Source organism: Eurosta solidaginis, chromosome 3 (genome assembly GCF_040869045.1).
Source record: "Eurosta solidaginis isolate ZX-2024a chromosome 3, ASM4086904v1, whole genome shotgun sequence".
Classification (NCBI taxonomy): Eukaryota; Metazoa; Arthropoda; class Insecta; order Diptera; family Tephritidae; genus Eurosta; species Eurosta solidaginis.
In genome coordinates this window covers 4,078,560-4,103,670 of record NC_090321.1, presented here as the reverse complement: position 1 = coordinate 4,103,670, position 25,111 = coordinate 4,078,560, and the positions used below count along the sequence as shown (strand labels likewise).

The 25,111-nt window shown below is 34.8% G+C and overlaps 1 protein-coding gene across 7 annotated transcripts in view; it reads left to right on the top strand.

Moving 5' to 3' along the window:
- PCB (Pyruvate carboxylase) overlaps positions 1-25,111 on the top strand; it is a 57,825-nt gene that overhangs the window by 9,873 nt on the left and 22,841 nt on the right. The window contains exon 3 of one of the 7 annotated variants that reach the window (XM_067770465.1): positions 11,190-11,375. The exons of the other annotated variants lie outside the window; for them this stretch is intronic. The gene's annotated coding sequence lies outside the window, so the exon portion shown is untranslated. The remainder of the gene's footprint in view (positions 1-11,189; positions 11,376-25,111) is intronic. 7 annotated transcript variants of the gene reach the window in all.

Here is a 25,111-nt window from a genome sequence, read left to right as displayed (position 1 = left end):
TAATATTGAAGAATTGATGAGCTTAATTATTTTTGTTTATTTGCAAGGAAGTGTTATATGACAGCTGGTTCTCATTATAAGCTTTAGTATACTCGACAATTTTTCTGTGCCAGTAGAGAGAGAAGCCTTCCCTATCCATTTGGAGAGGTGACTTCCAGCGAAGAAAGTCGAAACCGGGAGTTAAGGAAAGGGTTTTCTTCCGCATAGACGGACAACTCTGGCATTAATGTTTTATTTTCTTGCCATTAGGCTAGGTGAAGGTGGTTGTATCAACCTGAAAAGGAATTGCGTCGTAAATATTAACAACTTCCCTGTCCCCATACAAAGCGCTTTGAGAATGCCCCACGCCCATAATTTTTTTTGTATTGCTTAATTGAATAATATGAATATATATTATAAAATATTATTTTTATAAATAATTTGACATATATTTACCTCATTTTGGTTATTTTATTTTGTGAGTCAAATGTGACTCCTGAACGTAGCAAACACAATTTTGTTTACCACGTTCAATGAGTCACATGTGAACATATAGGACCATAAGAAATAATTTAAGGTTTCGAATCACAATAACGGTAAATTGATATATAAATGTCAAAAGCGAGTATTAGTGTGCTTTTTTGTTTAATTGAAGTTAGAAGTATATACAAAAATTGAAGAAAATGAGAAAAAGGTATCAGAAAAAAATTTCGAAATTTTCTTTCATTTTCCTAAAGTTTAAGCCTTTTGATATACGTTCACATAGAATTCACAAATATAAAACGACACGTTCATGCCAAGAGAGCGTCTTTAAGTTGTATAAAGAAATGAGTCACATGTGACTCATGAACTTATTTCAATACGCTCTTGCGAGTCACATATGACTCATTGGACAGGGAAGCTGTTAATATTACTAATATTAAACTACATACTACTAGAAATGATCGTTATAGCTCCTAATCTTTACGAAAAAACTAAATTCCGTTAACATTTTTTTCATGCCATTATAATTAAGTAGTTTTTATCCTACATATTATGTGCATATTTCAATACTCATATGAATATACAGTGGCGAGTAGAATATTTGAAGTGCCGATATTTATCCGTAGTCTCTTTCGTATTAAATTTCGTAAAATTTTTCTTACAATGACGCTTCAAGTCAATGTTTTAAGTATTTATAAAACTTCAGTAAAAGTGTAAGCATTTTGAATTCAATTTTAAATGATTAGGTAGTTTTTTTTTGGAAAATTTTTAATTTTTGAACTAAGAAACGTTTGAAGCCGTATAAAATCAAAAGAAAGTGTGAAACTCTTTGTAATGAAAGCTGTATGGGTTAGTTTTCTTTTTTCATATCGTCGAGCGTCGGAAGACAAACACGTTTCATTAACAACATGAGACATTTGTAATATATGTAAGACGGGAAAGGAAGTTTGAAAAAGGCTGAAATGTTTAAATATCGTTGTTATATTCCGTTGTAAATGTTTTTCCTGCCATTCTAGTACGTGTATAAACATTTTAGTTTTATATCGTTCTGCAGAAAACTTCGCAATAAACCATTATATTGTGCGATTTGTTGAATATCCCCTCGACGTTTTTAAACAAATAACTATTTTGCAGCATGTTAATAAGGATCAACTGATATAGTAAAAAATGCATATTTTATATATGGGGTATTCCATCCCATTTAGACCAATTTTGAACCCTACCCCTTTAGAATTGGCTGAAAGTTTTTCTTCTTTTTCTAGCTTACGAAAGACGTTTTTCAGAATTTTTTCATCCAAATCAAAAAAAGTTATGAATTTAAAAAAAAAAAACACCGTTTTTGTTTTCAAAATGCTATAACTTTTCAAAAATTGACCGTTTGGGATCTTTTTTTTTTAAATTTGTTTTTAAATGTACTTTTCAGAAAAAATACAAAAAAATTTTTAAAGTTTTTTTTTCAATTAAATAAAAAAAAATAATCGGCCCACTCCGGGATTAGTGGGGATGATTGCAGAATTGATTGAAGTTTTTTATGAGAAAAAAAAAAATGGCGAAATTCGAAAAATCTCGAAAAATTGAAAAATTACAAAAAAAAAACTTTAAACATTTTTTTGTATTTTTTCCGAAAAGTAAACTTAAAAACAAATTAAAAAAAAAAGATCCCAAACGGTCAATTTTTGAAAAAGTTATAGCATTTTGAAAACAAAAACGGTGTTTATTTTTAAAACTCATAACTTTTTTTGAGTTGGATGAAAAAAATTTAAAAAATTCTGAAAAACGTCTTTCGTAAGCTAGAAAAAGAAGAAAAACTTCCAGCCAATTCTAAAGGGATCGAGTTCAAAATTGGTCGAAATGGGATGGAATACCCCATATACAAGAGTTTAACCAATTTGTTTCTTATTGCTATTTTGTTATTTCCTTTTTGTGTACGCTTCTGTTCATGTGAATGGTACGTGTGCTGTGAAAGTCAATTTGAGAAGACGCTAATTTTACAAACAAAAATTGAAAATTTATTTTTTGTACATATCGCACAGCTAAACCAAAATCAGCGATAAACTAAAAAAACGCAATGTTCAGAAAACGAGAAAAAGTTGATGGCTCACACATATGCGTTAATGCAAATTTTATTTCTCACTGATTAGTGACGGTGTTAATACATACATATGTATATCGAATATACAGTTCGGTAGGTATTGAGTTGAGAAGCCCCGTGGTACTCATCACTTCCAAATTTCAGATTTTTGAGTTAGGTGATTTGATCTAGGTGTGCGACATGAGCATTTCCATCGCTCCGTACATTGCGAAGAAATACACCTTTCACCGCCACAAAATCTTTAAACTATGTACTTGCTAAGAATTGGAGATTAACATAGCTTGTGCCGAAGTTATAGGCTTAAGAAATTGCTTCCAAATTAAAAAAAAAAATATAAGGAAGTTCAGGATTTTGTGCGAATGATCAAGCATCATTGCATTTGCAAACTGGTGTAGCATATTTACACAATGCACCAGCAAAATATTGGCATTTGCATTTACGACGCCATTGCAAATACGCAACATCAAAAACTGAAATATATTTTCTCAACATAATATAGCAAATCAGCAACTGTCAATACAAAAAAAATTGTTCAAAGAAAAAATTTAAAACTGAAAAAGTTCTTCACGATCCGTAGCTTGGCTTTGCTATTGCAAAGCCCAAAACCTTGAACTACCTTTATGTATTTCCACGCACGATAAAGTAAAAGCTAAATGCTGCAGGTTTCAAACCCAACCTGTCTGGAAGCTGATTAAAAATAAAAAGCACTCTACCCTTTCAGTCCCACTCTAAGTGAAGTGTGCTCTCACTCAGGACCATTGTTTACTTATAATTTTAAAATGCTCAATACCATGATTATACTTCATTCCTATAACTGATTGTTTGAAACGCTGATTACATGTTATAAATTAACATTATTGTGTAATAGTTATATGCACAATAACTACAAATTTGATTTATGTATATTGAAACGATTTACCGTCACCCTTTGTCAAATTTGGTTTTGAAACAAACCGGTTTCGGCGTGATGTAGGTACTTTTTTATATTTTTTCTTACAAATTGATGGGACATACGTACGAACATATGTATGTATGTGTGACAGTGTTTTCTAATTTTGCTTAATTTTGAGACATAAATTCTTTTTATTTTATAATAATCTAGCCCTTCATATTGTTATCTGTGCGAATTTAGTTGAAAAATCAATTACCCTTGACATTTGGCTGACCTTTAAATACTATGGCCCATAATCATAGTCGAAATAAAATACGAGATTTATTGGTTTAAACATGGTTCTAAATTAAATATCATTTTAAAGGCTCCATTGCTGATACTTAGCATAGACTTCACTTGAGAACTGTCACTTACAGTTCTGTTAAATGAACATTGCATGTTACTGATTACTCAAAACTTGGCAACACTTAACTTGACTTAGAAGTCTGTTGAATTTTGATTTTCTATGTAAGTTCTAAGTGACGTTTACATTTTGAGATGCCATTCCTTTGTTTCCATTTCCTTTTGACATTTTGTCATACAAATTGACATTTATTTAAAAATAAATAATTTTTGATTTTTGATGGCATTGTTTATTTAAAAAATGTAGGGTTTTGTGAGCTCGAGGCCTTGCTTTAAATAAAACACTGTGTTAGTATTCACACATTTATTTGGTCGATATTTCGACTTCAATCTGAAGTCATTTTCAAGACTTTTTTTTTTATTTTTTTTATTTTTTTAAAAACACAACATGAAAAGAAAATAAACAGAAATATATAATTTATATCACATACATATATAAATTATATATTTCTGTTTATTTTCTTTTCATGTTGTGTTTTTAAAAAAATAAAAAAAAAATAAAAAAAAAGTCTTGAAAATGACTTCAGATTGAAGTCGAAATATCGACCAAATAAATGTGTGAATACTAACACAGTGTTTTATTTAAAGCAAGGCCTCGAGCTCACAAAACTCTACATTTTTTAAAAATAAATTTCAACGCTGATTATGATGCCAGATTGTATGCGCCAAGTGGAGTATAATCGTGGCTAAGTTGCCAAGTTTACGCCAAGTCAAGTCAAGTCTATGCTAAGTATCAGTAATTGAGGCTTAAGTCTGTTATAGTCCGCTTAAATACTATTTTATCTCTAAAAAAGTATTTTAAATTTAAAATGACATGAGCGCGATTTTAATTTTTTAAAATAGGTTTTAAGTTGGTGTTCTGCTGTCAAAAGTTGCGAGAAATTAAACAATTTGCTATTTAGACGCGATGAACTTAAATGGAAGTGAAAAAAGGCTACCCAGATAAACAAATATACGTCAGGAGCTAATTTATTATACCTAGAATGCGAATTAATATGTTTGTGACGAAAATTACACAATCTTAAAATGTGCGATGCTGACTTGGCTCCACATATGCGAAATCTTTAATTAAGACTATTCCGCACCACAGGCGTCGATTTTTAATACATGTCAAAAAATTTCGGGAGAGGTGTCAAATGACGCGTTTTAATTTCGGAAGCCGCAAAGTAATAATTTTACTCTGTCAAGATATTTTTGCAAAGAAAAAAGTTTAACATTTTCATGTCGTTGATGTGGTTGTAAAAGAATTGACTAAAAAGCCGTTTTGCGCTGATAAAATTTTTACCAGTTTCGCAGCCGTTTGAGGGCAATTATTCGGTTTTTTCTGAATATCTATTAATAAAAGAATAACTTCTAATTATTGAGTTACATTACAGAATTGTTGAATTCAATTCTGCTGGCATTTCCTTTTATGTCTTCTATTCCTCTTTACATTTGCCCATTCCTCTTAAAAGAAAGCGTGAAATAAAACACGGAATACAACAAGAATTTGCAACAAAAGTTTTAAAAACTGCTTGGTACGGGCGCTGCTGAATCAATTCCCCCCTTTATCACCCCTTAGTCTATGTCATGATCGACTTTAGTTCAATGATTTTCTAATGTAAAAGGGACTTACACTCTGCAGGTCCATGTACAATGGCTCAACATTCTAGGTCACTTCTCTCCTATGGAAAACTATACTAAACTCCCTTTATACATGCTGATTTTGCGAAGACAAACATAAATTTGATTTAATCTGATTATCATTGAATGTCCTGCATACTTATTAGTATCGATGTTAGAGATCCGTATTCGGTTTCGGGTTTATTAAATTAAAGGGCTTTAACGGTTAGGGCCACCTATCATTTAAGGTCATTTTGGCCGTCACATTTGCCTTAATGCAAACAACTTTTCTTTACAACATTCTTACAAACTATATAAACTATTCAACATGAATACGAGTATATGAGTGGATAACAAAGCAACTAGGCTAGGCCTTTGCTTTAAGGAGCCCAAATCTGCGTTAACTACTTATTCGTTTATGTTGCGAAATTTAAATAATTTTTTAAGAACGAAATTAAGTAAATTTTCTTTAAATAAGTATGTTCATGTTCAATTAAAAGATTGTGCACTCGATTTTAAATTGACGGCTGATAAAAAACAGCGAATTTTTACAAAACGTTTGCTAATAATTTTTAAATAGAATTGAATGATAATTATCCGCCACCGGATTATAATCAAAACGCGTTTTCAGGTACTTTGACAATTTTTGTGGTATTGTAAGAGTTTGTTTACCATTTTTTTACGTGGAGTTAAGTAACCACGGTTGTAAGTAACAGGGTGAACTTTTAAAATTTCTTCATAGCGCCAATCAATACCTTTTTTTCATACGGATACCCTGTCCATGCTTATTTTAGCTGAAAACTGTGTTTAATATGTCTATGACAGACCAAAATTTTAAATCCCATTTTTAATTTAGGCAAGATTTTAACTAAAGAGTATTTTAGCCAGCGACTATGATTACGGGCCTATGTCTCTAAATATGTATGTACAATACATCCAAACATAAGTAGTCTCATACATACACACATAAAAAGTGAAACATCAAACTAGTTTATCAGATAACAGAGTAGTTAACTACTTACATATTCAGAAATAAATCGAACTAATCCGCAAAAGCGCAAATTTCGTATGGCATCGCAATGGTAAAATTGTCAGTTGAAAGCACTGCGAGAGGACAGAATTAGAACTAGTATCGCCCCTTAAAATTATACTTCTGAACTAGTGCAGATTTGCTGCAGGGTATACATATATGTATTGTCAAATATATTCATGTTTTCCCGTATGAACATATGTAGCAAGTACATTTGTACTTACCAAAACTCAAAGTTGTACACAGTGAAAAATTTAGTGTTGAACTATAGAAACGAACACTATAAAAATATGGCAAACAATGTACATATATAAAAGTTTTCACAGGTAATTAAAGTTTTTTAAACAACGAGATAGTTTGGATTTTTTTTATTCACGTGACCCATATCTGCTTCTTCGATAGTATTTTATACACAGCTTACATAAAAAAATACGCTGGAGACAAATAAGTTTTAATTAGATAACTTGATAACGAGCTGACGTGCTTTTGCTTTTTTTTAATAAAAATGCAATAAAGCAAAACGACACGAGATACTAAGCAGACAATTTTCTAAGTGAAGACCTAATAACGCAAACATTTTAAAATTTACATAATAAATATAAACAAAAAATTAAAAGTATACGGATTACAAGGAAAAAAAAAAATAGCCAGTCATGTGACATTTGTATAAAGTGCATAATGACGCTATTTGTCTACTCGAAGCCAGTTTGTATTGTTAAAAACAAATGTCTGGGGATATTCAAACTGTTTTGTTAATTTTATGGTTTCTATAAGTGCTTACTATATGATTACTCTAAGTTCCAAAGTCGTATACAATTTTTCATCAACGTCGTTAAAGTAGCCGCCTGAAATGCTGCAATGGAAATCTTGATGCCTTGATATAAATTCGTAGAATTTTATCAAAAAATTCGGCCCAAACGTTGTCAAAGCTGCCTAGGCGCCGCATAAATGATAATTATTGTTATAATTTGAATTTTAATGAAGTCAATTCGAAGCGTCAATCACGGTTATAGCATTTTGAAAACAAAAACGGTGTTTTTTTAAATTCATAACTTTTTTTTGAGTTGGATGAAAAAATTTGAAAAACTTCTGAAAAACGTCTTTCGTAAGCTAGAAAAAGAAGAAAAACTTTCAGCCAATTCTAAAGGGGTCCGGTTCAAAATTGGTCGAAATGGGATGGAATACCCCATATACATCTACAAAAGTTAATCTATACATCGCCCATCTTGTTTACGCATTTTTTTTTATGTTTTTACTATGCTTCTAACTATAGATGAAACCTGACAACCATCTCTAGATCTATGTGTGCATATAAATTTCCCGATTACATAAAACTAAAATTTTTAATTTTTTCAAGTATGCACTTTATAAAATGATATGAATACCAGAGACAAAATTTAACTATTAGGAGAAATCTGGATATTGCACAAATGGTCTACATCATTGCATTTGCAAACTGTTGTAGCATATTTGCACTATAAACAAACAAAATATACGACTATACATTTGCTGCGTCTTTGCAAATACGCAACATCCGACCGTAGTATTTTCAACTCTAAATATCAAATCAGCAACTGTCAATAAAAAATAAAATGTGAAAAAGAAAAAATTCAAAAGAAAAAAAGTTTCACGATTCATAGCTTATATTTACTATTGCAATGTTTCAAATATAAAATAAACAATACTCTGAACTGCTTTATTATTTAAAATTTTCAAACTGGAAACATTGCTCCATGATTCAATTTCAAGAGGTTTCATTGTGGATAAAACAAGTGTGGATCACCTGATTTTTATTTGAATATCGCTTTCTCATTCTGTATCTCTTTCTATCAGCCGCTGAAGATAGCTGGCCCTAAGCACCGCCATATTGAACACCCTGTATCCACAATGAGAGCTTTGCTCGGCTGAAAAATTGTTTGACAATTGCAGCCATTTTGCTCCCAAATCGATATGACACCCGTTAACTGTGTTGTTTCTTTGCGATTTTTCGAAAAATATTAGTAGTGGAAATAGGAAGCAATTAGTTTACAAATACCCGATAAGTACTAAGCTGCATAATTCCTTAGAATTTTTTTTAAAATTTGATTATGAATTTATTAACCATGCGATGGTCTATTATTGTGGAACATAGAAAATCGTGCACTTTCGTCAACCTATGAATATACGAAACCTAAACCGATTTAAATTTCATCGTTCAACGTCAAAAACTGGAATATATATACTTATACTTATTTGGAATATTCGGACCTCGTGAGGTAGTATTACACGAAAGTGTTCCAAATATTCTAAATTAACGGTTTATCCGGAACACTTTCATGAATACTTAAAAGGAAAGAGCTTTCCGAAATTTTAGAATAAACAGGTAGATACTCCCTGTGTAGCAGGACCGCACAAAAGCTTAACTGTTCTGCCAAAGTCAAGGCCTGAATATAAAGCTTTAAGTCAATAAGCCATTTTCTTAAATTTTTTTGTTTTTGTCAGTTCATTGCGGTTGCTGAGTAGCGTATCACCCCATGCCGGCTGCCAATTCGAAATCGCCCTATCCCAAAATAATTTTCAAAAATTTCCCATTTCAGGATTTGTCACAAAAACGCTCTATATCGCTCTATCTCAGAATGATTTTCCTTAACTCCCTCTTATGTCAAAATGCATTGAGCTTTTGCTCCGATAGGGAGTTTTTGAAACAAATTTTAAGATAGCGTATATTTGAATAAAACTCTGACGTACGGCATCCTTCAAACAAATTCTGAAAGAGTGACTAATCTAACAAAACTCTATACCAGTTCACGAAATATTTAGTAGAAAATGAGTTATTTACCCCGAAACCTGTAGGCATTTACACATTTATTATCACTACTAATATACTAACGGTACTTTACTACTAAAATTTTCGCTGAAGGGGATTGAATTATTCCCATTTTCCCTTACTTCGTGAAAGCAACCCGTCCAGATTTTTCAACTTGGGAGTGTCAAAGCTCTGTCATCATTGGAGAACAAATCTGTAGTAATTGAATCATGCATTGCCCGAATTTCAAAAATGTATCAAAAGCGTAATTATCGAAAATGTAATAATTTTCAAACGAAAATACAAATATTTATTTACAATTGTTTTTGTTTTTATCGGCCTACTGATAAATAATTCAAGGTTCGATTCGAGCTCAAGGCCAGAACAATAATTTTTTTTAATGATAATTATTGTTATTCTTTAATTTTTCTAAATTTGCAAAATTATATTTTGTTTTTGGAATAGTAAGTAGAAAATTTTTCAGAAAACCTGATGATGAAAGCTTAGCACCCTTCGAACTGGATCTATCTGCGCAGCTATGGCAGGTTGTCTGAAAAATGTTCTACTTACTATTCCAAAACAATTAAATTAAATTATTCTGTTAATAACATACATTTTACTATAATTTTATTTTGAGGTGATTAACTATAAATGATTGTTTGACCTTCTACTACTGTTATATAAACTCTTTTTAATTGAAAATTATTTTCTATTTTTAGTTCGGTTAGCTATAAAAGCGTGTTTTTTTATTTTTTTTTTTTAACTATTATTTATTTTAAATTTTTTAGTTCAAGTAATTTTAAAAGTTTTAGTCGAGAGTGATGAAACCTCGAAACGCCAGCGGTCCATGGATGAATCCAACCCCACGCCACCGAAAAGGGCCAAGACGCAGGGAGGCTGGACGCGGTCTTTCGCCGAAATTGCCAAGGGTCGGCAGATCATTGGCATTATAGACGAGAGCAGCGAAGATGGCAGGATCCCGAAACAACAGTGGAAGTGGATCGAGGCCCGCTCGCTACGGTGGCCGTTAAGGTTAAGAAAGACAACCCTGGTCCACCGCCATCTTACACCGATGCAGGGTGGTTCGAGGGCAATGTCAAGCTAATTGCCTGTGACGACGCCAGGTCGGTAAACATCTATAGGGCCGCCGTCACGCTGATTGGGGTGGTATATCCGGGCGCGCGCCTCAAGGTAGTGGAGGCGCGTGATATCCGCTCACGACCAAGGGCTAGAGCCTGGGTTCCAGTGACGCCAACAGACCCAGCTGACATCCTGGAACTGCTCCAGGAGTACAACCTGGGTCTACCGACCAAGAACTGGAAGGTGGTCAACGTGGAGAAATCTGAACGGGCCACGATACAAATAGTCCTGTTGTCCGACAGCGCTATCGTCGAAGCGCTGAAAAAGCAGGACTTCAAAGTAAGCTACATCTTCAAAAATATAAGCCTTAAGATTTATAAGGCTGATGCCGAAGCCTTGGTAAAGCTTCAGTCTCGCACGGAGGTGGTTGAACTCTCCCCAAGTGAAGACGAGATGGAGGTAGACGAGATCGAGGCAGGTAGTGGCTACGCTTCGTCAGACTCGGCTGGAAGCTTGGCTCTCAGGAAGCTGTACTCTGAGGGTCAGCTTCAGGGGGATGGCGACTCGGATGCGACGCTCACGGAGGAGAGCGCAAACATTTTATGAACAGGGTCCTCCAAATTAACCTGCATCATTGTAAAGCAGCATCAGCTGCACTCCTACTGCACCTTTCATCAGGTGCGGTAGACATCGTACTAGTGCAGGAGCCGTGGATCACTGGCAATAGGATCTGTGGCCTGCGGACGCCAGCGTATAAGCTCTATAGCGCTCAGGAAAAGGGTAAACCTCGCACTTATATATTGGCTAAGTCTACTCTTAATTTTTTTCTCCTACCCAATTTTAGCGACGGGGATCTGACAGCGGTTAGCGTCGAGGTGCTAGGGAGGAGCTTGAAACCAAGGCTCACTACCACCGGATAATTTCAGGGAGTTCGTGAGAGCACCAAATCCACGAAATGACTTCATCCTACTAGGAGGCCATGCCAATGCCCACCATGCCCAGTGAGGCAGCAGTGATACAAATGACCGAGGTGAGTCTTTATTTAACTATCTTTTAGGCACTAATCTAAATATATGTAATCGAGGAAATGACCTCACCTTTATTACGAGGAACCGCGAAGAGGTCCTTGACATAACCCTGGTCACATATTCTTTCAGTGACCTGATCGTTTCATGGAGAGTTCTAAAGGAGCACTCCTTTTCTGACCACAGATATACAAGCTTTTCTATATCGCAGGCGCACACAAGTCCTAAGTACATACAAAATATTAGAAGAACGAACTGGGGCTACTATAAGAAGATAATGGGTAAAAGGCTATCTGAAGAGGTGCGAGCCACAGAGAGAGGAGGAGCTGGACGTGCTTGTAAATAATTTCAGTCAAAAATGTAGGAATGCTTTAGATAGGGCTTGCCCGACTAAAAAGGTTATGGAAACTCACAAACCACCATGGTGGTCGTCCGATCTTGATAAGCTTAGAAAGTCATGTAGGACGGCCTTTAATAAAGAAAGGCATGACGGACACGAATCCTCATGGGCTGCTTATAAAACGAAATTAAATATATATAAAAAAGCAATCCGAAATGAAAAGCGATCCTCCTGGAGGGATTTCTGCGGCAGGATTGAATCCACATCCGCGGCCTCCCGCTTAAGGAAGGTGCTATCGAAATCTCCAACTCAGCTAAGTTACGTCCAAAAGCCGGATGGGCACTGGACGGACTCCAACGCTGAAACCATAAACTTGCTTATGGATACACACTTCCCAGCAAGCGCGGGCGTGTCTTCAAATAATGTTAGCGGAGGGTCACCTAATGATCAGCTAATAAGGGAAACGTTGTTAAGTTTAAAGAAAAACTATTTCTATATTGTAAAAATTTAAATATGTAATACTAGTTAAACAATGAATTTACTCATTTATTTTTAATGAAATAGTTTCAAGAAACAATTATGAATTTTATAAATTGTACTATACAATGAATTAGGCTTTTTTGGCCGTAATATTTTATAAAATAAAATAAATAAAAAATAAAAATAAATAAAAATCACAGATGGTAAAAGGATTGATTGGGCTTTACAGACCTTCAAGCCCTATAAATTATAAGGCTCTGAATAAAAGGGATGTTTATAGGTTGTCTTAGGCTCAATTACGTGCCAGCATCGTGGGGGAAACCTCCCACTCTAAACCAAACGATTATAGGCCTATAAGCTTATCTTCTTTTCTGCTAAAAGCACTCGAAATACTCCTAGAGGACTACATCAGGAGGAGGATTGAGCCATCGCTTCTTTCGCAAGCTCAACATGCCTATACTAAGGGTAGGTCAACTGACACGGCCTTGCACTCACTGGTATCCGTTATCGAAAGGTCACTTGACCTTAAGGAATACACACTGGTGGCATTTCTAGATATAGCGGGTGCCTTCAACAACGTTCTCCCTGAGGCCATCACCTCGGCGCTGGCCGATCTGAGGGTTGACGCGTGCCTGGTGGAGTTTATATACAATCTGCTTACGCGTAGGCAGAATTAAACTGAGCTAGGTGGATGCGTTATTCGCAGACCGGTGCCTCTGCCACTCCGCAGGACAGCGTTCTCTCTCCGCTACTTTGGGTGGTTACCGTCAACGAACGATTACGCCTCGTGGAGGCAGAAGGTCACCAAGTGATGGCGTATGGAGATGATATCTGCGTCACCATGCGGGGGAAATTTCCGCAAACTCTTTGCAACCTAATGGAAGGGGCAATATCCAAAATTTCGCACTGGGCTACAGCCACAGGTTTGGGAGTCAACCCGGATAAAACCGAGCTTGTCCTCTTCACGAGGAGGTACAAAGTACCAAATCTTACACCGCCAAGAATTGGGGTACGTTCTTAGCGTTTAGCGATCAAGTCAAGTATTGGGAGTCATTCTGGATAGAAAGCTATTATGGAGTGACCATATAGTGGAGCGATCCAAGAAGGCAGCAGCGCAGCTGTTCACCTGCAAGAGGGCAATTGCCACCTCCGCCCGATTCTTCTTTATGGTGGCTTGGTCTGGTGGCCTGCACTAGCTAAAAGTACATATCTTAAAATGTTTCAAAAGTTGCAACGGAGTTTGGAGCTCTGCATTACCGGGGCTCTCGGCTCCACTCCAGATTCCGTTACATACATACATGGATACATAGATACAAGGATTGATACAGACCAAGCTAATAAAAGCGTGTTAAAAAGGGCTCCAGTATGTTCTTTCGTAGATGTGCCATGCATCGACTTCTATCATTAATAAAGGAATGCGTTTTTCCGCATTATGTGCAAGGTTTCAAATCTATGGCCATTTGGGGTGGTCATAAGTTCAATTGACTTTATGTCCGTTAACACCATCACATTATTGCATTGTCATCGAGCCTTGATGCGTGTGCAAAGTTTCAATCAAACTTATGGCCATTCAAAGTGGTAATAAGGCCAATCGGCCTTATGGCCGTTGACCTTATGTCATCACACCATCACATTAATGCATTGTCATCGAGCCTTGATGCGTGTGCAAAGTTTCAATCAAACTTATGGCCATTCAAAGTGATAATAAGGCCAATTGACCTTATGGCCGTTGACCTTATGTCACCACACCATCACATTAATGCATTGTCATCGGTCCTTAATACGTATGCAGTTTCAAATTAATCACACTTCTAGAAACCGGTGAAAATTAAGCTCAAAGATTCCGTTACATACATACATACATACATAGATAGATACAGGCCAAGCTAATAAATGCATGTTAAAAAATAATGCACGCTCTTAGCCAACTCTTATTCTTTATGTTTGAAAAAATTGGATAATAGTGCATAGACTCCTGGCCAGTGTTACTTGTCAACCGGAATATACCATTTTTATTTGTGTATAGTCCGTTTATAGTCATCAAAAAGAAACTGTACGTTGACAAATAATTATTGTTGAACAAACATTTTAAAATTTTCATAAAATAATTATTATGAAGCAACGTTTATGCGATAAAACGTATAACCATTATGCCCCCTATAAATGCATATCGCAAGTTTTATTGCAAACAGAGTTAATGCAAAATTTTAATTTTCTGGGAAAAAGCAAACGAGATTGTTTTTCTTCCAGTTTCATTATAAAAGTGAGATTAAAAAAAAAGCTATTTTTCGTCCATTTTTGTCTCTTTAAGTTTTTGACACACTAAATCAAAAACAGTCACAACTCAAAATTTTTTTAAAATCGCTTGTTTACCATAAATCACTATGCCTGTTTTTATGTGCAAAAGAGTAATTTTTTACTCCTTTACTTACTTACTTACTTACTTTTTTACTCCTAAAGAGTGTTATTTTGAATTGTGACGCTGTTGATGAAAATTGTGAAAATTTTCTGTGATCACACAGTGCTACAAAAAAGACAAAAGTGAAAATACTTGATAAGTCATACCATTTTTTTGGTAGATCTCGATGATCTAAGAATGACTACATACAAGATTTTTCCCGGATACCCCTAAAATTGAATTACGGGCAATAAAATGGGTTGTCATACATTTGGACTCTTAAAAACCTATAGCTTTGTTGGCTATAGCCCGATTTTCAGTTTCTCTTCGGATCGTATAACAGAGATTTTGACCTTTCCGACGAGGTATATATGTATCAACTAGGAAAACATAGAACAACTGTAAAAATTGTCCCAATGAACACATTATGCCATAAATTTGCATATTATGACATACATTTATTAGTTTGGTAAGATATTTGAATAATTTGCATTACTATTGACATTTTTAGTTTTTTTAATAGAGAATTGAAAAAAATTTTGAAACAACTTGACATGGTGATAGCTGTTTCGATTATACAAACAAACCTTGTAAATCTCTTCAAAGCCTTTTCTCGCATTAGTGGGATTTGAATCCGCAGGCCTGGGATGATTCATGGCGGAACTATGCAAGGTGGCAGCATGGGACAGCTGATTTGTACTTTTTTATTTGATTTGATACATCAACTTAGGGCGCAGTACGATTTTTGCATAAGTCCATCGAATTTACAGTACATCGAACTTTTATTTATGTTTGCAGGTTTGTCACCATGCTGCCACCTTGTATGGTTCCGCCATGGGATGGTTGAACTGTTGACAAACACCTTCAGCCTGAGCCATGTATTTGTTGTTGTGCAACTTCTCCCAATTGCCTTCTTTGCATAGTAAATTACCACTTATTGTAGAAAAAACGGCACAGAATCAATAAAGCTTTAGCTTAATCATATTCTTAGAAGATTTTTTGTTTTCTGATACTGTGGAATTCAATTTGATTTTTAAAAACAGTTCTTGTCTCTTCCGAACATTTGAGATTTTTTGAGGTGTGGCTGTTTTTGAATTAGTGTGCGATATTTGATTATAATCTCACCAGCCGGTTTTTTTGGGATATCATTGCATCCGTGTACAATAAAACGTGCGATATATCTCAAACTTCAAGTAGCTTCTTTTTTCATAGTTTCAGTTAAACCATATGTAATTCATAACTAATTATATTTTAAATGTTATTTGTTAACTTTAAAACATTTCGTAAATCGGTTTTAAAATGTCGTAAAGAACATCACTGGAATAAAAAAAGACAGTTATAATATACTGTCAAAATGTTTCCCTAATTTAATGTACACATCCCCACAGTTTATGAAATGAATAATTAAACAATCCACTTATACAGTTAATATTGACATTTATCTCTTTTTGACTAAGCTCGTTCTGCCCACAACTGGGTGCTATTTTTGCATAATACGAATATACCGAGATATATGTATACATATATATTTACACACGCATCTAATTAGATACTAGTGTTTGTTCCAACATTGTAATTTTTGTATTAAATGTGACAGGAAACAGTTTTACTTAATAAGGCGACTTACTTGAAAAACTTATTTTTTTTTTGTTGTTTTTATTTATTTTTATAGATATGAAAAAAAAACTAATTATTTAAACAAAATTTCCCGCTGAATAAGCAAATATTGTCATTGAGCAGGAAACCGTTACAAATAACCTTAAAAATATAGAAAGCGTTTGCAAAAATCAATTGTTTTTAAACTTTCAGTATCTAAAAACCTCGTACGTCTTTCGGTTAAAAACTTGAGACAATTTACAATTGTTTGGTTCTATCGTAAAAGAATTTTTGTTAGTTTTAAGAATTGGAATTTAGCTTGGATTTCGAGAGCCTGCTGCTGGGATACATACGTGGGACCCTCCCCAAGTGGGTATGTACTATGAGGGCCTTACTTGGTGGGCAGCCACACCATAAAAGGGCCTATACTAAGAAACTAGAGAGAGTGTGTAGATTACTAGTAATAAGTATAACGAGAGCTTTTACTGGCGCTATATGGCCGCATTCACAATGGACAAAATTATCAATGAGCGAAATTCGCTCATACCCGCCCGCTCAGTCGAACACATCAACGTAAAGTTAAAATAAATTAACTTTTTTTAACTTGATGGCTTAAATGTTTAAAGGTATAATTTAAGGAAATTAAAGCGTTAGCACAACTAGGCCGATAACCGATAATATAACCAGTGCATTGCTCTGAAGTAGCGAACTCACATTTTCATAGTAAACATCAAATTAATTAGATGGGCTTTGATGTACACTATCTATCGATTAGAATACAAAGTCTTGGTTCTTAAGGTGTTAAGCGTGATGGAAGTTTTTGTTGTTAACATTTTTTAACGGTGCTACCTATTTAAATTTAGATTATGATGCAAAATGTATATAGTTAGGCTTGTAATCTTCTTTGCCAATAGAAATAACACCTGTCGCATTAGAAATCCATAAATTTTGTTTTCATTCAGCTTCTTCTTGGCAAACAGGGACCTAATATGGAATTGATTATTTAGATCGGTCGGTATTTAACTCATGAGCCTGCTAATGTGCGTAACTTAGAAGTAGACATTTTTGAATTTGCTCAATTTAGATTGTACGATACGTATTTATGTATACAATGTATGTATGTAGGCTTTTATAAAAATTAAGTAAGTATTAAATCAATGCTAAAAATGTAAAATACATTCGAAAGCCGCCTTAAGCCAGTTTGCCGATATTTATACTTACGTTTATTTATAAGTAAGTGCACATTCATATACATATGTACGTACATATGTACATATGTATAGGGACATGCTTTACAAGTCCAATTTCAATTTATTGGATTCAACGTTTGACCTTCTGATAGTACAAAGTCCGTAACGTTACCGTGTCTGATTTGATTTTTTTTTCGCTCACATACAAACACTCACAAGCCGACTGTTTAATAAAGTTTACTTAATAAAGTTTACTTTTGATTTCGTTTGGTATGTACGTATAAAATAGCTTTTTTATTAAACGGTTTTTAAACGGTTTTATTTGGCTTGACTTGACTGGCTGGCTGGCTGGCTGGCTGGCTAGCTGGTTGGCCGGCATGAATTTTGCAATTGAAATTTAAGTAACTTCCCGAAAAGCTACAGTCTTGAAACTTGGAATATAGTTCAGAACCCGATGACAATGTAATAATAAGAAAAAAACTCCGATAGGTGGCGCATGTATAGAAATATTTCAGAAAATCGTATTCGTGGTCCGATTTTAATCATATTTGGAACACATAATACACACACGAATAGAAAGCGACCTATGAAAAAATCACCGCTAGGTGGCGCAAGGATCGAGATATAAAAAAATCATATTTCTGGTCCGATTTGGTGCATATTTGGAACACATAATACAGACATGAATAGAAAGCGACCTATGATGACCGATTTGGCTCATATTTGGAACAAATATTGCATACAGTCCGGTAGAAGTGACATCGAAATAATATGGAGTTAGAGGAGGGACAAGCATACTTGGCGCAGAGTCGAGTAAAGTCTTTGGAAGGATTATGTATTGAGCACTTAGATTGTAATAAATTGTCAGGAAAGAGTCCTCGTAATAATGAGTCACTTAATGAACTAAACAGAATGAGAATTATAATAGGCAATTAAATAAAGACTAAAAACTTGAACATAAAATAATTAAAAATTGTTTTTGTTTTTATCGGCCTATTGTTAAATGATTCAAGTTTCGATTCGAGCTCAAGGCCAGAACAATAATTTTTTCTAATGATAATTATTATTAAGTTTTTCGAGCTCAAGGCCACGCATAAATAAAAACCAAATATTTTATATCTTTCGATAAATATACTTGTTTAATGTTAATCGATATTTCGACCTCAATCTGAGATCATCCTCAGGAACTCTTGGCTGTGCCTGATCGATGAGTTCCTGAGGATGATCTCAGATTGAGGTCGAAATATCGATTAACATTAAACAAGTATATTTATTGAAAGATATAAAATATTTGGTTTTTATTTATGCGTGGCCTTGAGCTCGAAAAACTTAATAATTTAAATATGAAGGCCGAAAAACAACAAATAAAAAAAAAAAATGATTATTGTTATTTTTTTATTGTATTTTTTTAGACCAATGGAATTGTTGAGTTTATTTATTTGTAAGAGCTTTTTGGTCGTTCAATTTAAAGCAAAAACATTAGTTTTTATTTTTTTTTCTCCGACGCGTTTCGACACGTTATTGTGTCTTCTTCAGGGAGACTATGTATTTATTTTGACAAGAAAACATAATTAGAAAATATTTTTCTAAATTATAGTACATACATACCATAACATAAATTGTAGACTGCAAATCAACTACACATTTTTACAAAAATATATACATTTAACATAAACACAATTTTTACATTTAAAAACCATCTATACTCTATCCCAGCTGTTCGTCAATTGTTGGTTATCACACATTTGTATGCACAGCTGATATTATCTACATCCTCTTTGTAGTTCATTGCATTATTTATCTGCTGTTGGATTCGAAGCCCTTCCAACGTTAATATTTTCTTTATTTTGCTTTCCACATCTATTATTCGCGTATTGTCGAAATCAGCTGAGTGATCGAATTTGTTGATGTGCTGCGCCAAGGCTGTCGTCATCTTTCTATTTTTTGCGTAATTTCTATTGATATTCGTAAGTAAGACCAACTGAACCTTAATTGAACATTTTTAGAAATTTCACGCGACCAACGCTTTTATTTAATTGTCTGATCAACGCCCTAGATTGATGAGGAGTGTGATGACTAGTACCTAGGACCTACCTAATTATTTTCTAGCTTTTAGTATTAATATTACTTCATGTAAGTATTGTTTTCAATAAAACAGTTTAACTTAAAATTTTTTTAAATTATTTTATTCATTATTATTATTGGTAAATACTAAATAAAGAGCGAAAAATTATGAAAAATAATTTTTCTTTTGCAAAACAGTAATAATTTATATGGAATTTGAAAAATACTCTTTTTTAAATTTTTTAGTTAAGGGACGATTGCTTTTGCAAGTCACAAAATTTAGCTTGGCTGCTTCTAGTATTATACCTAGAAACCAGCACAATATATTTGAACACTTAAGTTTCCTTCAATGAGTTACCTTGATGTAGCAAAAATGCTTAGACAACTCCAAGTTAAATGCGGTATAAAACGTGCCAGTGGCGATCCCAAGAAGCTAGTGATCTAAGTGGTTCATTACGGGGCCGGCCTTGGAGGGGCCCGGGAATCTCAAAATGCTATCCAAGCTTTTTGCATACAGACAATAAACAAACCAAACCTTTAATCACCTTTCGTAGATAGCAATCATGTTAAATTTCAACAAATTTTATAAATCTCATAACGGGTCTGCACCCCGCATAAGGTGTTGCTGGTTTTTGGCGTCGGCTTTGTAGCATAAAGTTGAATTCGTTTTCTGTTGCAGCAGAAAAATTCGGAATGATGCAAATTCCTATACAGCGATATACATTAGACTGGGTCGATTTATTAACCGATATCGCACCATCGATTTTTGGATAGGATTTGGGCTCAGGAAAAAAGTTCTACTACGCATACCCAAAAAAATAATTTTCGAGCTTGCGAAAAAAAATGGGGAAAGGGTAAATTTTTCGACCAACACACTCTCCAAAACCCAAAAATATTTTTTTTTTGTAAAAAACTGTTATCGCCAACGTTTATTTGGGAACCAGCATCAACATTAGCAACAACATCAGCACTGAAATCCAGCGAAGAATCAATCTTGCCAATAAATGCTACTTTGGACTAGGTAGGCAATTGAAAAGTAAAGTCCTCTCTCGGCGAACGAAAATCATACTCTACAAGTCACTTATCGTACCCGTCCTGCTATATGGGGCAGAAGCATGGACCATGACAACAGCAGATGAAGCGGCTTTGGGAGTGTTCGAGAGAAAAGTTCTTCGAAAGATTTATGGACCTCTACGCGTTGGCGATGGCGAGTACCGAAGAAGATTTAATGATGAGCTGTACGAGCTATACGCAGACATCAACATGGTCCAGCGAATTAAAACGCAGTGGCTGCGCTGGCTAGGCCATGTTATGCGAATGAAAGATGATGCTCCGGCCAAGAAAGTGTTTCTATCGGAACCCGCCTATGGAAGCAGAGGTAGAGGGCGGCCCCCACTCCGTTGGAAGGACCAGGTGGAAAACGATTTAAACTCCCTTGGTGTGACAAATTGGCGCCGGTTGGCGGAGCGAAGGAGCGACTGGCGCGCCTTGTTGGACGGCCATAACCGTTTAGACGGTTAAGCGCCAATTAAGTAAGTAAGTAATATGACGAATTCAACTCGACTTGGCCGCCAGAAAATTTCTATGCTGAATGCAAGCAGGCAACTCCGGTGGATTTGTGTTATCCCACCGTCTTCTTCTTCTTATACTCCTCTGTTTATATTGCAGTGTCACAAATTCATTACTCATTTCAGTGAATACCACATGAAATGCAATACTGTGCATTGTTTATATTTTATTTCTTAATTTCAAACAAATTCGCAACAATAATTAAACTTTTCAATTTTTTAAACAAAATAAGAAATGCGTAACGAAATTTCAATTGACAAAACAGCTGACTTCGAAAATTCGAAATTCCTATTCCCCAATTATTGTTCTGCCCAGGAGAAAAGAATTGGAGGAATAAAAAATCTGCGAGAACAAAATTCAGAGGGAATATTTAGAATTGGGCTGAATATATTGAACTGACAACGATAAAAATTTAAGGATAATTATTTCATTCGACAGTTGGCTACACTCGCCACACAAAGCAAGAAAGAATGAAACCGCAACTGTAAACGTTTCGTATTTCGTTTTGAAAAAAATAAAATTATTATAACTCAAGAATACTCTCTATTATTTATAAGTCACAGGGAGAATACGGGGCCAACTGTGGCGTAGTGAGGTTGGGACAAGGGGGCATCTTGCCACGGGCGCTACTTATAGGGGGCGCCAAATGGTCTGCAAAGCAGAACTTCCTGCATAATTTATATTTTTATTAGGTATAACTGATTTCTGGAAAAAATTTTCTATACTAAAAAATACATGCAAATATCTGGAACACTTGCGACAGGTTGTGGAATAATTGAAAGCATATATATATATCTTTTCTCCTCACGTTGAACTTTACGATGGGAATTATTAAAAAATGTTTTAACAAAAACTGTCAAACGTAAACTTGAAACAGGATGGAGCGCCAGAATACAAGCGATTAGCTTTATCGTGGATGTGCTAGAGAATGTAGTCGAACACTTAGAACAATTAGTAGAGGACACTAACACCACAAGTAACACCAGAAGCGAAGCTACAGTTCGGTTGCAAAATATACAAAATTTTAGTTTCATAACATTAGTTCATTTCTGGTATGAAATCTTAAGAGGATTGATCGTGTGCAGCTCAGATTACAAGATCCGGGGATGAATTTTAGAGAAGCGCATCATGATCTTAAATCATTGGCGACTGAGCTATGCGAAATTCAAGACACTCTCTGTGAAGAAGCAATAGAAAAAATTGAAGTCTCTTCGTGGGATATTGATATAGTAAAACGTGTAAGAAGGCAAATGCCCGGACTATCGGCTAGAGAAGTTAGTCTTTCCTCAGAATGTGAAATTTCTCGCGTTATAAAAATTTTCTCGATCGCCTCCAACATGAAAAATGTACAAGATTTACACCACTCTTAAACGTTGGAAATTTGTTAAACAAGGATAATAACGACGAATAAGAAATTTGGTGAATTTTATAATACAGATTTCGATGGAACAGAACTTTTTCTCGAAATATGTGACTGTAAAATATTACTTCGCAGTAGAAAAGAAATTGAACCTAAAACTTTGTTAGAATTACTTAATTTTATAATATCTTATGGAGATGTTTTTCCAAACTTGCGAGTGTCACTTAAATACTCTTGACTATCTCAGTATCAATTGCTATCTGTGAACGTTCTGTCAGTGTTGCCATTTTAGCTTTTTTCAAGCTAGATTTAGCTTTTTATTTCTCCGTTTAGCTTGAAAAGTAGCGATTTAGCTTTAAGCTTTTTTAGACAGTTTTTAGCTCTTTTCAAAATTTTAGAAAATCTATATAAACAGTTTTATGTAGATTAAATTTTAAGAACATTGAATGAACTTGGGCTAAATTTAAAAAATTTGAAGGGCTAAGGAACAGATAATGTTGGCATTATGGTATCTGGCGCGTAGTAACTTTATTAAGACAACATCAACCTTGTGTCAACAGGATTAATATTTATTTGAAAGATAAGTCTTATAGCTCATATAAAGTAAAACTTACGTAAAGAATTATTATAAGCCATGAGGCCTTATTAAAAGAAACTACTTGCTGTATTAGGACCTTTTAAAAAGGCTTAAGGCCACCCAAAATCAGGCCTACATAAGCTGTTATAATAACGAGGTTTAATGAGGATTGGTGTACCATAGTGTAACCTTATTATAAGTTTTATTGCACATATAAAATTGCTTGAACTTATAATAAGACACCATCTGACTTCAAATTCCTTTATTCATATTCGTAATGAGCTACATATTTCGAAACTTTATTTAACCTCAAACATATTACGAAAACGTATAGACTATAGTGGAGTTATCATGTATCCCCTTTAAATTAAAACACAGATAGCATCTGCTAATAATTTTATTTTTATTTTTTATGAAATTGGCGTAAAAAACAATTTAACTTTTTTATTCCGTTATGTCTATTATGAAAAAAATTACTAAAACGCATAGACAGTTGCCTTACACTTTTTTAGCTCTTTTTCTTAGCCTTAAACATTTGTATTTAGCCTTTTTAGCTTTTTATTTTTTTTAATCTGGGCGCCTAAAAAAAAATATTTTGCCCCGGGCCACTCGGGGCCAATAATCCATCCCTTTTTTTTCAAACCTCTGCAGGACTGCAAGCACTTTTACCTGTTTGAACGTGGCAAAATCAGTGCTAGGATATGCGATCCTTCATCAGTACCAGCAGTGCAACAACCTCTTTGGGCCCTGCGAAAAGCGTCGTTACCTGCCAACCCAGCTCATCGGCTATCTTCTATTCCTCTATGACACGATGGTCATTCACATGAATTGAGGAAAAAATACTCTTACTTATTCTACTCTCTACATTACCTCTTAAACTTGATGTTTTCAATACTGGCCCGAGAGGACGAGAGTTGCCTGGTTATACCATACTACCGTTACACCAATGAGAATACATTTGTTTTCTTTTTTATTAAATTTCACCACTTCTTTGCAGAACTGAAACTGGAATAAAACGGAAATCGAAATTAATTTTGCAGAAGCCGAATCCGTCACAGATTAAGTTGAAAAAAGTGTCTAAAGTTGTTGGTGCTTTTGACTAAGACATGTTCTTTAGGGTATCACATTGTCAAAAATTTCACAACCGTAATATCTCTAATATTAAGTGAATAACTCCAATTCTTATTTTATTGAAATTGTCCTTAAAAAATCATGCTCAAGTCGAAATAAAACAGAATATCTGATGAGATATCTATAAGTGAATGAAACACTTTTACTAATGACCATGAGTAACTAACCTAATATACTTACATATGTTCAAATAAAATACGAGGGGCAGTATTCATGTTCTGTGATGTGATGTCAGAAGGTACATTTGAATATATACGTATACCAATAGTCTCTCTCCATAGAAGCTGTCAGTGTGAGAAGAAAAGGTAGTTCATTCATCTATTCGTTTTTGACAGGTCTACGATGAAAAATTTGACAGAAAAGTTCTATGAAATATATACGGATCTCTACTCGCTTGCGAGTACCTAGAAATATTAAATGATGAGCTCTAGGGGATTTGAGTAGGCATCAAGATAAAAAATAAAAAATTTATGTAAGGTGCGATAACCTCCGAAGAGATCTAAGGCGAGCTTCTCTTCCAATTTGCGTCGTGCTCCTCTTGATTTTCCCTACAAATTGGCCGGACGGGACCTACATGTTTTATGCCGACTCCGAACGGCATCTGCAAGGCAGATGAGTTTTCACTGAGAGCTTTTCATGGCAGAAATACACCCGGAGCGCTTGCCAAACACTGCCGAGGGGCGACCCCGCTTAGAAAAATTTTCTTCTAATTTAAAAAACCTTATTTCTAAAATTTTGATGTTGCTTTGCCCGGGGTTCGAACCCAGGGCATACGGTGTGGTAGGCGGAGCACGCTACCATCAGGCATCAAGATAGTTAAGGTAAATTAACCAGCGGTGTTCTTATCAGCAAAGAGCAAGTTTTTTGTGGTCACACCCTTTAAACGGCAGTTAAGTAAGAAGGAAAGTTTTCTCGATAGTTTATCGAAGGTAAAGGAAATTGATTTTGCAATTCTTCTGAAGTTCGTATGGGAAAATAAATAGTCTAATAATCAGCACTAACAACAACCAGGCCAAACCGTGCCCGAATGGTAACT